This window comes from Emys orbicularis, chromosome 23 (assembly GCF_028017835.1).
Source record: "Emys orbicularis isolate rEmyOrb1 chromosome 23, rEmyOrb1.hap1, whole genome shotgun sequence".
NCBI lineage: Eukaryota > Metazoa > Chordata > Testudines > Emydidae > Emys > Emys orbicularis.
Genome location: NC_088705.1, coordinates 5,981,307 through 5,995,874, shown reverse-complemented (window position 1 = coordinate 5,995,874; position 14,568 = coordinate 5,981,307). Strand labels below are relative to the sequence as shown.

Genomic DNA, 14,568 nt, shown 5'->3' with positions numbered 1-14,568 from the left:
TAATATTTGCATGCTTTTTGTTGTATAGCAGCTGTGATTTTTTTGGACAGGAAGGTTGTTTATTTTGTATATGAAGATTGAATAAAGAAATATACAGAAAAATTATTTGAACAATCTTTTAATCCATGTGCTTTGTAAATAATAAAGAAACTGTGTGAAAAATGAAATTAAAAACAGCATATCCATCCTACTTTTACATGAGGAAATACTTGAGGAGTCCATTGCCTCAGTTTTGAGGCCAGCAGATGTTGAACTGCTAGGGAGGTTGACTGGATAATCCATTAAGTCTTGTGAATTTCTAGCTTCTACAATTCTGTCCTATAAACAGCACAGTATACAAGTACCACCAATCTTCACCCTACACAAGTCTGTGTCATCTTCAGTGAACAAAAGAAAAAGAAGACTACTCAGACTGACCCAATTTTATACGAAGTGACCAAGTAGGGCAGGAAGTTATAAACAGACTACAGAAATCCCTCAGACTCAACAAAGACTCCTGAATAAGAGACACCTCAGGATGGCAAGAGAATTCTCTTATAAGGAACAATATCCAAAAGATAACTCCCAATAAGTTTTAGTATCTTGGAAGTTTGTTCCTGAAATCAATGTTCTTCTAACAAGTGCTGACTACACTTTCTGACACCTGGAGGCACCTGGAGGCACCAGGAGATTAATTCACTAATGTTTTGAGAAACAACATTTAAAAAAATGGTACAAGAGACAGAAACCATACACATTTCACTTTCTTACAAATCGGCTAAGTGCTGAAATTGGCAGAGGTTGATTCACATGACCATAGAAGTTAAAATATGGATGCTTTACCACAGCATGAGACTCGAATTTTCAGCCCTTTGGTTGTAAAGTGACTTCCAGTGGATAACTACACTCAATCATTCTATATCCCACTGCTGCTTTTTCAACCTGTGGACAATAGTTTTCCCCACTATAAACTTCAACTCCAAAATTCCACAAACACACACAAAATCAATTGCAATAACAATGGGAAATATATATATAGGTACCTCGTTTAAACTAAAAACTGGCTTCACCATCACGTGGACTTGAAACACAAAAAATGAAATCTGTTCCTCTCAAACTGAGATCACAAACCTACGTTCCTTGGGCACCTTAAACTCTCAAAGAAACCAATAGGAGTTTTGGGTGAGCACAGAATACAGGATTAGGCTCCTACTAAATTTACTGCACTGAGTAAATTGGGGGTAAAAGTGCATCTCCTTCACTTCCTGCCCTGCACAGTGGTGGGGAAGAAAGCGATAGAAACTGGCCCCATTTGTAAATAAATCTCTTACTAGCTCTACTGAAACACTTTTATAGTTCTCCAGGCCTTCTTGACATAGTTAAATAAAGATTCATCTATCTTAATGCGGGGCGGGGGAGGGCTAGCTCAGTGGTTTGAGCACTGGCCTGAGCATTGGCCTGCTAAACCCCGGGTTGTGAGTTCAATCCTTGAGGGGGCCATTTAGGGATCTGGGGCAAAAATCTCTTTGGGGATTGGTGCTGCTTTGAGGAGGGGGTTGGACTAGATGACCTCCTGAGGTCCCTTCCAACCCTGACATTCTATGATTAATTAAGCTCTTAACTTCTGGCAATGTTAAGCAATGATGTGTGTAGTAGTAAGAACTGGACATTAAAAAAGCACATTTGGTAAGGATTTCCAATCTTCTCTTTACAGCGTGTGCACGCATACACACACACCTTCTGACCTCTGCTCCAAAATTCAAAATGGTTCAATGCACCTTACCTTCATTTCTCTGGGGGAAAAAAAATCTTAATCTTCACAGGGAACACTTCACAGTGTCATTCATTCTTTTGCTTGAAAATGTTATTAATGATCTTCATAATCACAGTAAAAGTCCATTGATTCTGGCTGTTAACCCTGTACAAAGCTTTATTACTACTACTGTTCACATACAAAAAGGGACCCTCCAGTACAGACAATTTTGGCTAATGTTAGGGCTGGTCTACACACAAAATTAGGTCAGTTTAACTACATTGGTCAGGGTGTGAGAAATCCACACCCTTGAGTGGCACTGTTAAGCCAACCTAAGGCCCTGTGTCCACATTGCTACGTTGACCTACCTACTGCCTCGTGGAGGGGTGGATTATCTACACTGACAGGAGAACGCCTCCCAACAGTGTAGGTAGACTCTGCACTGAAGCAGGGCAGCTGTTCTGCTGTAGTGTTTTAAGTGTATACAAGCCCTTAGTGTAGTGCCCCTGACCTTATCACCTTCTCTAATTTGAAACTAGCATGGATGCAACCCAGAATTAGCACTAATACAACCCAGAAGTCGAAGTTGAATAGGCTTTGTCTGCAAACAGAAGACATTATTGATAGGTGTGATTAGTTTAAATTCAAAATATATATTTTGAGTAGTTAGTATCTGAAGACCATGCTAATCACAGACCTTTTATTCTTGACTCTTGGTAAAGTTTAATTCCAGCATGCATGCCTTTATTGCCACAGTTATTAACATCACAGAACAGTCATTCTTTTTTAAGATCCAGAAATAATGTTCTGGCCTGTTTTTCCATCTCCCACACAAAAATAAGCTACAAACATAACTACTTCGGACTTTTAGAAAACCATTTCCATGGCCAACAATTGAAGATTAGAAAGAAGATAAAGAGCATCAGAATGGGAATACTGAATCTGTGTCATGCAGTTCACTCATGACAATGCAACGACTGTAATGCCAGGGAGATTTAGAATCTTTTGGTATGGGTGGGGAAGAGAGAAGGACTGCGATGTAATTTGGATCGTTGTTGAAAATGATTTCTAATTTAGATCTACAGCCTATTCATGCCAACCTCAATGTTCCCAGACAACGGAAGTAACTTCATTTTTCAACTTAGATGCTCTTTTCCAGTTCAACGTGGTATAAACAAACTTTGTCCTTCATTCTCTAAACTCGGAGCAGCAGTATTTCAAGGTCACTCTTCCTAGCGAAGGAAGGCCTTGCTCCAGCAACTTTCACTGCAGCACCATTTCGACTGCAAGAGCAATAAATAAATATGGAATACAAGTCTTTTATTCAGTTTGCCATGCAAATCCTTTACACTGAAAAACTTCTAAGTTAAGCACTCTCTCATTCTCGGTTTCCATGGCTGTCCTTTGCAGGACTACAGACCCTGTAAGACTGCTCTACTGCAGGAACATTCCAGTGACCTTCAGTCCTTAGTTGCAAATAAAAAGGAAAACAAAGGGCTGCTTATACTTGTCAAGTGTTCTGTTGATGTTTGTACAAGAGATACAAGGCTTCATTACTCCCAGAACTGAATAGTTACTGATTAGCAACCTATGTGCTAATGTTAGGCTTCATATCCCCTAACCTAAAAATGTGGCATTATCTGCAAGGGCAACAGAATGTGCTGCACTTACTATGACTTTCACATTCTGATAATAGTAAGAGTACTACAATTTTAAGAAGGCTGTATAAGAAGTGACAGATATTTTGTAGTACATGCTATCTAAAGAGTTATGTTCGTGGTCTTCATAAAGGATGTGATTTAAAGGATTAATGTATCTCCTTTTCAGTCAGGCTCTGAAGACATTATGAATATCCTGCAGTGAGAATGAAGACAGCAAAATTTTACCCATCCTTATACAGCCATTTTAAAGAAGCAGTACTATTCGTGATATACAGGGGGAAAGTTATGGAAGAATTTAACTTTATGATTCAGGGCCCTGAATATGAAATCCTACTGGACAGTAAAGCATATTTGTATACAAATTCATAACAGTGTCACTGGTGCTCTCTGTACCTTTAAAGTAAAAGGAAATGTGGAGAAAAATTCACTCAAAATATTACATTTTCTTCTTTCTTCTATGAAAGCTTCAGTGCACTTGAACAAAGAAAAATTATTCTGAAAAATAGTTCGAGCTTTGAATCTCCATATTCGTTGTTCAGAATAAGTATTTTATCACTGTACTTCTTTGAAAATTAATAGTTTCTTCATTCATCTTCCCTTATCTCTACTAAACTAGCAAAATACAGTTGAAGGGCATGCAAAATCCAAACAGAACAAGGTACAGTAGGTGCAATGTAAGGTATGCAAGGAATGTAAAGTGGCCATTTTCTGAGACAGTTCAACTTATCTCCTCTCCTTAAAGCTAGACAATTTCTGTGATTTCCACATAAAACAAAAATTAAACTTACCAGGAATTGCATTAATTTTACAAGCAGTTAATTATCCCTCTTCAGACAGGGAGAAGCAAGTCACTCCTATCCATCCCCCACCAAAAAGGAAGAGGAAACAAAGGCAGCAAGAGATGCAGAGAAATGGTTCTGGAATGTCCAATGCAGTTCATAACTGAACAGCTGCCCTCCCAGCAAACTATTCGCCATTTTTCTTTGTCTTTCAGCTGACCCCTGCCTCACTGAAAAACTCCCGAGTCGTCAATGAAACACTGTGCAGCCTCCTTCCACTTTAACAGTCAAAGGCATTCAATCTAGCATGCTATTTGACACCAAATCTTGCCTCTGCTGCTGTCTTATTGGTTAAGCTCCTTTATCTGTTAAGCTCACAAAGTCTGGATTGGCTGCTCGTGTCATCACTAACCTCCATTGTACACTTCCTGTTTTAAAGTTACCTTGAGATGCAGAACAGGGGTCAGACACAGACTTCAAACTAGAAGGAAACTTATATAAGGAAATATTTAGTAAATATACATAATACAAAAACTGACAAGATATTTGTATCTAAAGTAGTCGCTCTTGCATGTCTGACAGATTTCCTGACACTAACGTACAGTCATACTATTTCCCACCCCAAGGATTTCTTATTGGCTATCTGAGGTCCATTTAAAAAAAATAAGATAATTTAGGGGCTTTTGATTGGCCAGATAGGTTGTCTGTGTAACATCAATACAGTACCATATAGCAGTTAATCTGAGAAGACAGTAAGCACACACTGGAAAGTTACTGTGTGAAAACAATATAGGCTTTTCTTTATTATAAGCCAGGAAAAGCAAGCCTAAGACAATTAAACTAACTTTAAATTTAATGTAGCAGAACTGAAGTAATCTATTTGAGCCCTAGTCTTAATTATTTGCACAAAAACCTTTTATAGTTTTCCAAAACAGATCTGACATTCTAAGTAATTCTATTTAAAAAAACAAAACAAGCTAAGACAACTTTAAGGTTGAACAATTAAGCACTCAAATCATGAAGTGCCACAGTTACAGGTTGCATGTGAACCCTTAACTTTGTGAATGCAATAAGATACAAGGCATAACTACATTATTATATATTGTACTGTTTAAGAAAATGTACACATTTGCACTTGCATGTACATTCTCTTTTCATCAGCAGCACATAAATGCAATTCAAGAAATGAGGCAGATTACTGAAGTTAAATTAGATAAATACATAGGTGACATATGCCATTAATGTTCACTGAGAAATATAAATAGTTAAAATACATTTTACTTAATGTGTAGTATGTTATGAATGGTTCACTGTGTATCTTTCATTAGTGATTTTCATGGACTGTGTGGCGCTCACAGGAGTAGCAGCCAGTAGTAGAATGTTACACAGGTAGCATAATTGTAGAAAATTATGTTGTATTTGAAAAAAAAAATTTATCAAGTAGAAATATTTGGCTACACATCACAAAATGCCCTATCCCATGAACCTCATGAAGATCACAGTAGAAAGCACTTCTTCACATACTAGATGTTGGTAGGAAAGAACCACTTTGAGTCTCAGGAGCTGTGCTGATTTTTCCTCCAAGGCATGAGTACCTTATGTTGCCTCATGAACTTTACTGCTTCACTTGGGGAAAGGGTTCCATGGTACTTAATTCACCGTTGACCTTACAAAACACTTCATGAATGAAGCAAGTATGCCAACAGAGCCCTTTACCTACCTACTCTAATTATTTCACTCTGCACATGTTAGCTCTGCACACATGTGCAGCATGACCTTCGTTAGCTTTGAGTTTATGAATTTAGCACAATTAAAAAATGTTCTGTGCTATCTCAGTACTCAATTTTCAAAGTCTGTTAAGGCAACCAAATCAAGATCATTTTCCAATGGAACGCTTAAAAAGGTAAGTGTCAATGAAGGCTATTTCCATGCCATATTTCAAGAGTCTAATATCAGTCATTTTTGATGTTCAAACAAGGGTTCCAAGTATTGTTTCTACAACAGGTTCCCCTGCTCTCAAACATCTAAACTATTTTTGCTCTTAACCCCACCCCCCACACACTCTCCCCCAAAAAACACCTCTCTAAAATAAAATCATCATCACTTTCAGGCAGAGAAAAAGCCTGGAAAAATTTAGAAAAATTTAAAACAACAGAGTTTAAAAGTAACTGAAAACATGTGCCTAAAATGGAAATAAACCTTTATGCCAATCAAGCCACAGAGGCTGCTATATTTCAAGGTCAATGTTCATACGACAACAGGTCTAATCCAAAACCCACTGAAGTCCATAGAAAGACTCCCATTGACGGCAGTGGGCTCTGGATCTGGCCCAAGGTTTGTAATAACGGACTAAACACAGAATGTTCTCATACATATACTGAAGTAGGAATGTATTTTGTGCTTTGGATAGGGGATTAGCAACATCTAAAGCAGCAACGTATCTATTTTTTAATATCAGGTTTCAAACAAATTGTATCCCAAAATGCTTTACACACTTACAATAAGTATTAATTTATCTTTCCCTCCACTATTCTATGTTAAGAAGCATAACAAACACAGAGACAGTACTAAAAGATTAAGTTAGACCCAAACAGCTGATAGAAATAAATGCATTTCAGAAAATATCTACCCTAATGGCATATGAAATATTAGTAACAAAAGTTCAATCTTCATAATATTGTTCTTAAAAATCTCTAAAAATCTAGTAATGCTTAGATTATCTAACTGTAACATTACATAGTCTAAGGGCCTTATTCTGATCTGCTGGACAGATTGTACATGCTTTATTCTTATCATGAAATCAAGGGGAGTAAAGCCAATACTGAGCACTTTTGAAAAATCCCACCTGAAAGCTAGTAAGGTATGAAGATTCTGGAAGACAGCAAGTAAGTTGCACGTTTCCACCTCTGACTGATTATATGGCTTATTAGTTATCTTGGCTACTGAAAGTTATCATTGCATGCTTACAGATAAGAGTTGTTTTTTCAGAAGTGACACAATCTACTGCAAGGTATTCAGATATACCATTTAAAAAAAACAGACAGTGACACTAAAGAGACTAATAGATAAAAATTTCTGATCTCAAGTGCATAGAATCAAAAGGTAGATGAATCATGACATTCTGATGGCCTATGAAGCTGGGAAGCTTGATCATTGTAAAGAACTTAAATTTACAGCATACACAACATTTTCCTTTCTAAATTTAATGGCAGTACAGAGTTCTGAATGAACAGGTACTAGGAATTAAAATTCTTTATTTATTCTGTGCCTCAGGCACAGACATTGAGCAAGCTCCCACCATTGCCCTCCCAATGTTTAACTGGAGGGGGACCACCTTTAACTAGTGTTCTGTCTCTGTCCGTGTTTGGCTTTACGACCAAGACTGACATGGAGGTGGCTTCTGCGATGTGACAACTGTCCTCAAGTACCTGAATTGATGCTTCCAGGCCATTGCAAATAGATGGCCATCAGATGGTGCTGATGCTCCCTCTTAGTCATTAAGTGTTTGAGATGGATTTGAATCAGCAACCTAGAGATGAAAGGCTCCATATCCAATTATCAGAGCCCCTCAGTATTCTAGTCCCTCCCAACTGCTTAACGTACAACAGGTGGCTCACAGGCATAAAAACTGTACAACAGAACAGAACTAATTCCAATACTCATTGGATAAACGATGAGATAGGATAACTGTTAACAAGAATCTGAAGGGTTACCAAGGAGAGAAACAACAAGGAGTCCGGTGGCACCTTAAAGACTAACAGATTTATTAGGGCATAAAGCTTTAGTGGGTAAAAAACCCACTTCTTCAGACGCAAGGAGGGAAAGGGATTGTTTAGAATTAGAGGGTGTCCACATGAGCTTTTTTGCCCCAAATTTCCCACGGTTGGTCCCAATCATTCAGCACAACAGGTGGGAGTGTAAGCACAAAGACGGCTCCAGTCACCTGCAAGCATTTAAACAGTGTTGTCTAACCTTCTCTTACAGGTCCACACGGCACAGCATTTAAAACACCAGCTGCTGCCAGTGCCTTGTCTACACCATTGGTGATAGCAACTGTAAGAAAGTTGGCACAAACGAGCCTAGTATAGTAAAAGCATTAAGAGTCATACCAGGATGTTACACAGCATGGGACAAATACTGGTAGAGAACGTTACTGAGAATGGGACATAATATTTCAGCAGCAGTTGCACCAGTGCCAAAAACAAAGGTAAAATAATGTCTCTACTCCTATTTGAGATTCCCCTATTTATGTAGCCAAGGGTTGAATTAGCCCATTTAGCCACAGCCTCACACTGGGAGCCTGTGTTCAGCTGATTATCTATGACCCCCAAATCTTTTTCAGAGTTACTGCTTTCCAGGAGAGAGTTCCCCACTATTTAACCATGGCCTACATTCTTTGTTCTTAAATGTATACATTTACATTTAGCCATATTAAAATGCATAATACTTACTTGAGCCCAGATTATCAAGCGATCTAGATTGCTCTGTGTCAGTGACCTGTCCTATTCATTAGGGAATCACAGAACCATAGGGTTAGAAGGGACCACAAGGGTCATCTAGTTTAACCCCCTGCCAAGATGCAGAATTTGTTGTGTCTAAACCCTCTAAGACAGATGGCTATCCAGCCTCCTTTTGAAAACCTCCAGTGAAGGAGCTTCCAATACTTCCCTAGGCAGAAGCAGTTGAGTCTATTTACCACTCCCCCAATTTGCATCATCTGCAAACCTTATCACTGATTATTTTATTACTTCTTCCAGGTCATTAATAAAAATGTCAACAGCTTAGGGCCAGGAACCAATCCCTGCAGGACCCCAGTTGAATCACACCCATTCTATTATGATTCCCCATTTACAGTTACAATTGGAGAGAGTTATCAGTTAATCCATGTCATGTATGCCATCTTTTATCATTCTAGTTTTATAATCAAAATGTGACGTGCTACCAAGTCCAATGACCTATAGAAGTCCAAGTATATTACATCAACACTATTACATTTATCAACCAAACTTGTAATCTCATCAAAAACTATAAAATTAATTTGACAGGATCTATTTTCCATAAACCATACTGAATGGCATTAATTACATTATTCTCCTTTCATTCTTTATTAATTGAGTCCCATATCAGCCACTTGATTATCTTGTACATGACTGATGTCAAACCAGTAGGCCTATAATTACCTGCGTCATCCCATTTACCCTTTTAAAATATTGGCATAACATTAGCTTTCTTCTAGTGTTCTGGAATTTTCCTGGTGTTCCAAGACTTATTGAAAAATCAAATTAATGGTCCAGCGAGCTCCTAAGCTAGCTCTTTTTAAACTCTTGGATACAAGTTATCCAGACTAGCTGATTTTAAAATGTCTACTTTAATAGCTGCTGTTTAACATCCTTCCAAGATACTAGTGGAATGGAAAGACTTATGATATGTCTTTTCCCCCCCCAACACAAAACAGAAATATTTATTGAACTCTTTTGCCTTTTCTGTATTATTGATAATTCTACCATATCCATCAAGTAAAGAATCAATACCATTTTTATCAGGATTATTTTGTTCCTAATATACTTTAAAAACTCCTCCTTATTGGCCAGAACTGCTGGCCACAGATTTCTCCTTGTGTCCCTTTGCTTCCCTTATCAATTTTCTACCATATGTAGTTTCCAATTTATTTTCATTTCTATCAACTTCCCCTTTCTTCCATTTATCTCTATTTTTTTAAAATATATACACTTGCCTTAATTATCCCTTAAACCAGGTCAGTTTTTTAACCAATACAGTTTTCTTCCTTGATTATGGGATTACAGATTTTTGGGCATCTAATAAAGTATTCTTAAACAATTCCCAATTATCATTCACATTTTTCTGATTAAATTCTTCCTCCCATAGGATTTGGCTCATAATTGTTTTCAGCTTTCTGAAGTTGGCCCTTTTAAAGCACCAAGTGTGTATACATCACTACTCTGGCCTTGATTCTGTCTGCACACTATAAATGTGATCAAGTCATGACCAATTGTACTTAACTTATTCATATTTAATTCTGTGATAACGTCCTCTTTATCTGTCAAGACAAATGTAGAGTTTCCCCCATGTTGGATGCAACACATTTTGAGTTAGGAAATGGTCATCTTTCTTATAGTAAGGTCAGAACTGCCCAAATGACTAATTCAGTCTAAATGGCCAAGTGGACACAACTTGCTAAAGTTTTGACCATCCCTTCTTTTATAGAACAAAAATAATAATAATAGTAATAAAAAAATGCAGATTTGATTCTGCACTGTGGTCTTTTGTCCAGACTTTGTACCTTAAAGGCATATGAATTAGAGAAGAATCAGCTTTACTTAAAAGAGCTTAAGTATACACATTAAAGAGAAGCCTCTTTAAACAAGGTGTGCCAAGAACAGTCAATAGAACACCTGCCAAATATAGTTACTCCACAACACAAAACTATTTCCCCCCCAATTTATATAAGCACTTTGCACTGATTGGTATAAAAATGGGATCTGAGCAAGAATCACCACACGGGAATGTGTTTAAAAATCAATTGCTTTAATTTGATGATTTTTCATTGTGAAGACATTTCTAGTGGTTTTAGTTGTTTTTAAGGGTTTCCCGTACCCCCCATAAAGGTTAAAATATTGGGTCAAACTTTGAAAAGGAGAAATGCTCTTGAGAGCCTCAGATGAAAGATGCCATAGATGGGCAAAATAATTTGGCTAATATTTTGTGGTTGGATATCATCCCCCACTGGGAGTCTATCCTTGCTCAACTTTAGAGAAACTGGGATACTATGGGAATGTATTTCAGATGCAAAGTTTAATAACTTGAGGTTTTGCATGACAATCCTGGAAGACATTCAGTACCCATCACTCATTGTCACAGGAGGTATAAATCAAGCTTCACTTAGAAGCCCTCCCATCAACCTAACAGCTGGATTCAGCAAGTAAGCTGCAGTTAAGTGATAAGAAAAAGCCTGATCTTTCCCGTATCTCACACATTTGCTGTACAAGAAGCAGAATACACTATTGTGTAGGGATCCGCTCACACTCACTGGAAAAGGAGGAGAAAGTGCTTTATAAACAACGTTATTATTTCAGTATGTATGGGGCAGGTCCTCACCCCCAAGGGGACACAGGACTCCACCTGCTCCACTCATTTGAGTTGCCAGGCTGTGCAGCCTCAGAGGGTTCATTTCACCCCTTTCTCTAACCCTGCTTAGCTTAAGCCTCCATCCCACCACATACTCCCTAAACAACATGTAACGCTCCCCCTTGACCTTCTTCCCACCCAGGGCATCCAGCCCCACTAGCACAGATCCTTTCCCTACACGTCCCTTGCCCGCCCCAGGCCCCCTCCCCCAGCCTGCTAGGCCACCGTACTACCACCCCACACCCAGCTCCCGCCCTTCCCCCATCCCGTCAGCGCGCGAGGGAAAAGGGGGTTCGTCAGTTTCCTGTCCTCTCTGCGGTCCGCTCTCCCACAACCAATCATCACGATGTCCTCACTGCCCGCCTCCTCGCCACCAGCCAATCGGCGGCGATAGTGCAGCTCGGCCAATGGGAGCGGCACGGGCTGGTGGAAGAGTCCACCGTGAGAACCCCCGCATCGGCCCGCCCCCCTGACCGGATCCCTACCCCCCTCCACTCACCAGCCAAGCCAGCGCCGCGACCTCCACCTCCTCTGCCCGGGGCACCGAGGGGAGGGGACCCGCTACCGCTCTGCCTCCCGCCCGGCTGAAGGGAGAAGGGAGGGGGAGGTGACTAGGAACGGAGCGAGCGCGAAGCGGGCGAGAAACAAGATGGCGGCTGCTCCGTGAGGCGGTGGAACGGACGCGACGCTCCGCCCCTTCCCCCCTCGGGCGAAACACTGCGCCTGCCCGTGACTGGCTGCTAGGCCTCGCGAGATCTCCGCAAGGGGGAGGGGATTGGGGGTGGTCCCAGGCGGAGGAGGGGCCTGGGACGGGGAGTCCAGGGAGGTGGCTGATGAACCCCGGAAGCTGAATAGTACATACGGTCTCCTCAGCCGCCCCGGGACCTGCATGGGGCATAACACCCAGCTTGGAGGGGGGCCACCTAGTCCCCACCCCGGAGGGGGGCCACCTAGTCCCCACCCCAGAGGGGGCCGGGGCTCTGCACGCTCACAGGCGTGGGGTGGGGGCTAGAAGAGGGAGGCCATGGGAGGAGGCGCCCTGTAGGACAAGGGATCATTGATCTGGCTGAGGGGGTAGGAGGAGAACCCAGGAGTCCTGACACACGCACCCCCCCCCCCCCACGCCCCTGACCTGGCTGGGGCATGAGAGGAGAACCCAGGAGTCCTGACACGCCCCCACGTCCCTGACCTGGCTGGGGCATGAGAGGAGAACCCAGGAGTCCTGACACGCCCCCATGCCCCTGACCTGGTTGGGGCATGAGAGGAGAACCTAGGAGTCCTGAGCCTGACACCCCCAAACAGGGGCTCTCTCGATCTGCGTTATCTTTGTATTAATATCTCTCTAAAGCACACTTAGAGAGATACTAGCCTAATCAATCAGGTTTTCAAGAATGCAATATTATGAGACCTTTGGCTACACCTCTTTGGGACCTTTGGCCTATGGTCAGTGTTTATGGGTCATAAGCTTCCTGAGTTAGGAAATATTAATACAAAGATTTTATGGGTAGTTCAGTAGATAGTGCAGGAGATTGGAAGTCAGGACCATCCAACCAATGTGCTTCAATCTTGCCCTGGAAGAACCACATCTAAACATGATAATCCATTTTCCATGGCTCGTTCAGTCTGTGACCAATCTGCTGATGTTTCCAAGTAGTGTCAGTTGTGATCCTGATAACTGTCCTAATTGGACTGGTCTGAGACAACTAACTCATTTCACATGGATCTCCAATTCACCATCACGTGGTAACTTTCAGCTATCACACTTGGCCTGGATCTGAATCGCTGACCCAGAAGCAAAAGTCTTTGTATCCCAGTTCACTGAATTGTCCCATTCCCCAAAGGCCCCTCTCTCACTTAAACAGAGACTGGCTCAGGGGAATATGTTATGGCTGAATGTGACTCCTGCTGCTCTTGTGCCTATTGAAAGGTAGAGCCTGAAAAATTACTATCAATGCGGCTCTGTGTGTTTATTATCTCTCATTGATTACCAGATAACACACTCCGTTTACTAGTCGAATGATGATTTTCCTCACTGCCTGGCCATGTAAACGTCACCTGGATGTGAAAGTCAATCTGGGTTTTTCCTGGCTCCTATCCCATAACTAGTAATAAAGCTGCAATCAGAACTGTGCTGCTGTCTCTTGTGTCCTTCCACATAATCATAGGTTTTTCTAGTGTTGGGCACATGATATGCTTGGTCTGTAGCTTTGGTGAGATCATCCATGGTGCACAGTTCCTCAAGAGCCAGCAGACCAACAGATGTTCTGTGGTTTGTGTTTCACCGCGGTCACATGTCTCTGGATTGTTGGAATAACCCCACTTCCGCATACTGACTCTTGACCTGCCAACTATTGTTTGGAAGTGATTTAAACATCTCCAGGTAGACCAATCCTTTGTGCATTTTGATGTCCTTGTCAAGTATCACAAACTGTGTCTACTGTGTTTTCAGTTGTGTAGCTGTTGGTGATTTTTCAAGCACTTCCGTTGCAACCTAGGAAGCTTTTCTGTGATTTCAAGCGGCTAACTGCTGTGGTGTGGTCATGTCTGGTATTGTCGACCTGTCTTAATCATTCCATTTTGCTTGTGACTGCTTTCCTGATATCCGGTGGAGTGATACCACTATCATTACAATATAACCAGAGCTGAGCTGACAAATACGATGATTATATTATTTGTATAGCATTGTTATGAGAGTCTTTGTGTTCAGTCTTTGTGCCCTCTCTGCTAAGATTGCCCAAAAGGGTATCCGTTGAGGCGGTGGCAGTTTGTGACGTGACACCAGTTTCTCTAGGAAAAGTACTAAAACCAGAATATCCATCGCTACCCCTGTATGATTTGATTTCTGATTCAAGCTTCCCTGCGGGGCTAATAATATAATATAGAGAGATATCCTATCTCCTAGAACTGGAAGGGACCCTGAAAGGTCATTGAGTCCAGCCCCCTGCCTTCACTAGCAAGACCAAGTACTGATTTTGCCCTAGATCCCTAAGTGGCCCCCTCAAGGATTGAACTCACAACCCTGGGTTTAGCAGGCCAATGCTCAAACCACTGAGCTATCCCTCCACCCCTAAAGTGGTTGCTCTGATATGGGAGGTACACTCTTGCCAATGTTTGCAATTTTTATAGAGTCTTGCGATATTTGGTGTTTTTCTTAAAGCATCAGCTCTTGGATTCATGTGAATGCATGAGGATCTCAGCTGTGGTTTATTAAAAGGAAGTTTGTAGCCCTTGTGGTTGCAGAGAAAAGCTT

The 14,568-nt window shown here is 41.0% G+C and overlaps 1 protein-coding gene across 1 annotated transcript in view; it reads right to left on the bottom strand.

Annotated features, from left to right (window-relative positions):
- Window positions 1-11,911, bottom strand: part of NFYC (nuclear transcription factor Y subunit gamma) — a 56,561-nt gene extending 44,650 nt beyond the window's left edge. The window contains exon 1 of the mRNA XM_065421632.1: window positions 11,818-11,911. The gene's annotated coding sequence lies outside the window, so the exon portion shown is untranslated. The remainder of the gene's footprint in view (window positions 1-11,817) is intronic.
- Window positions 11,912-14,568: the final 2,657 nt, after the last annotated feature.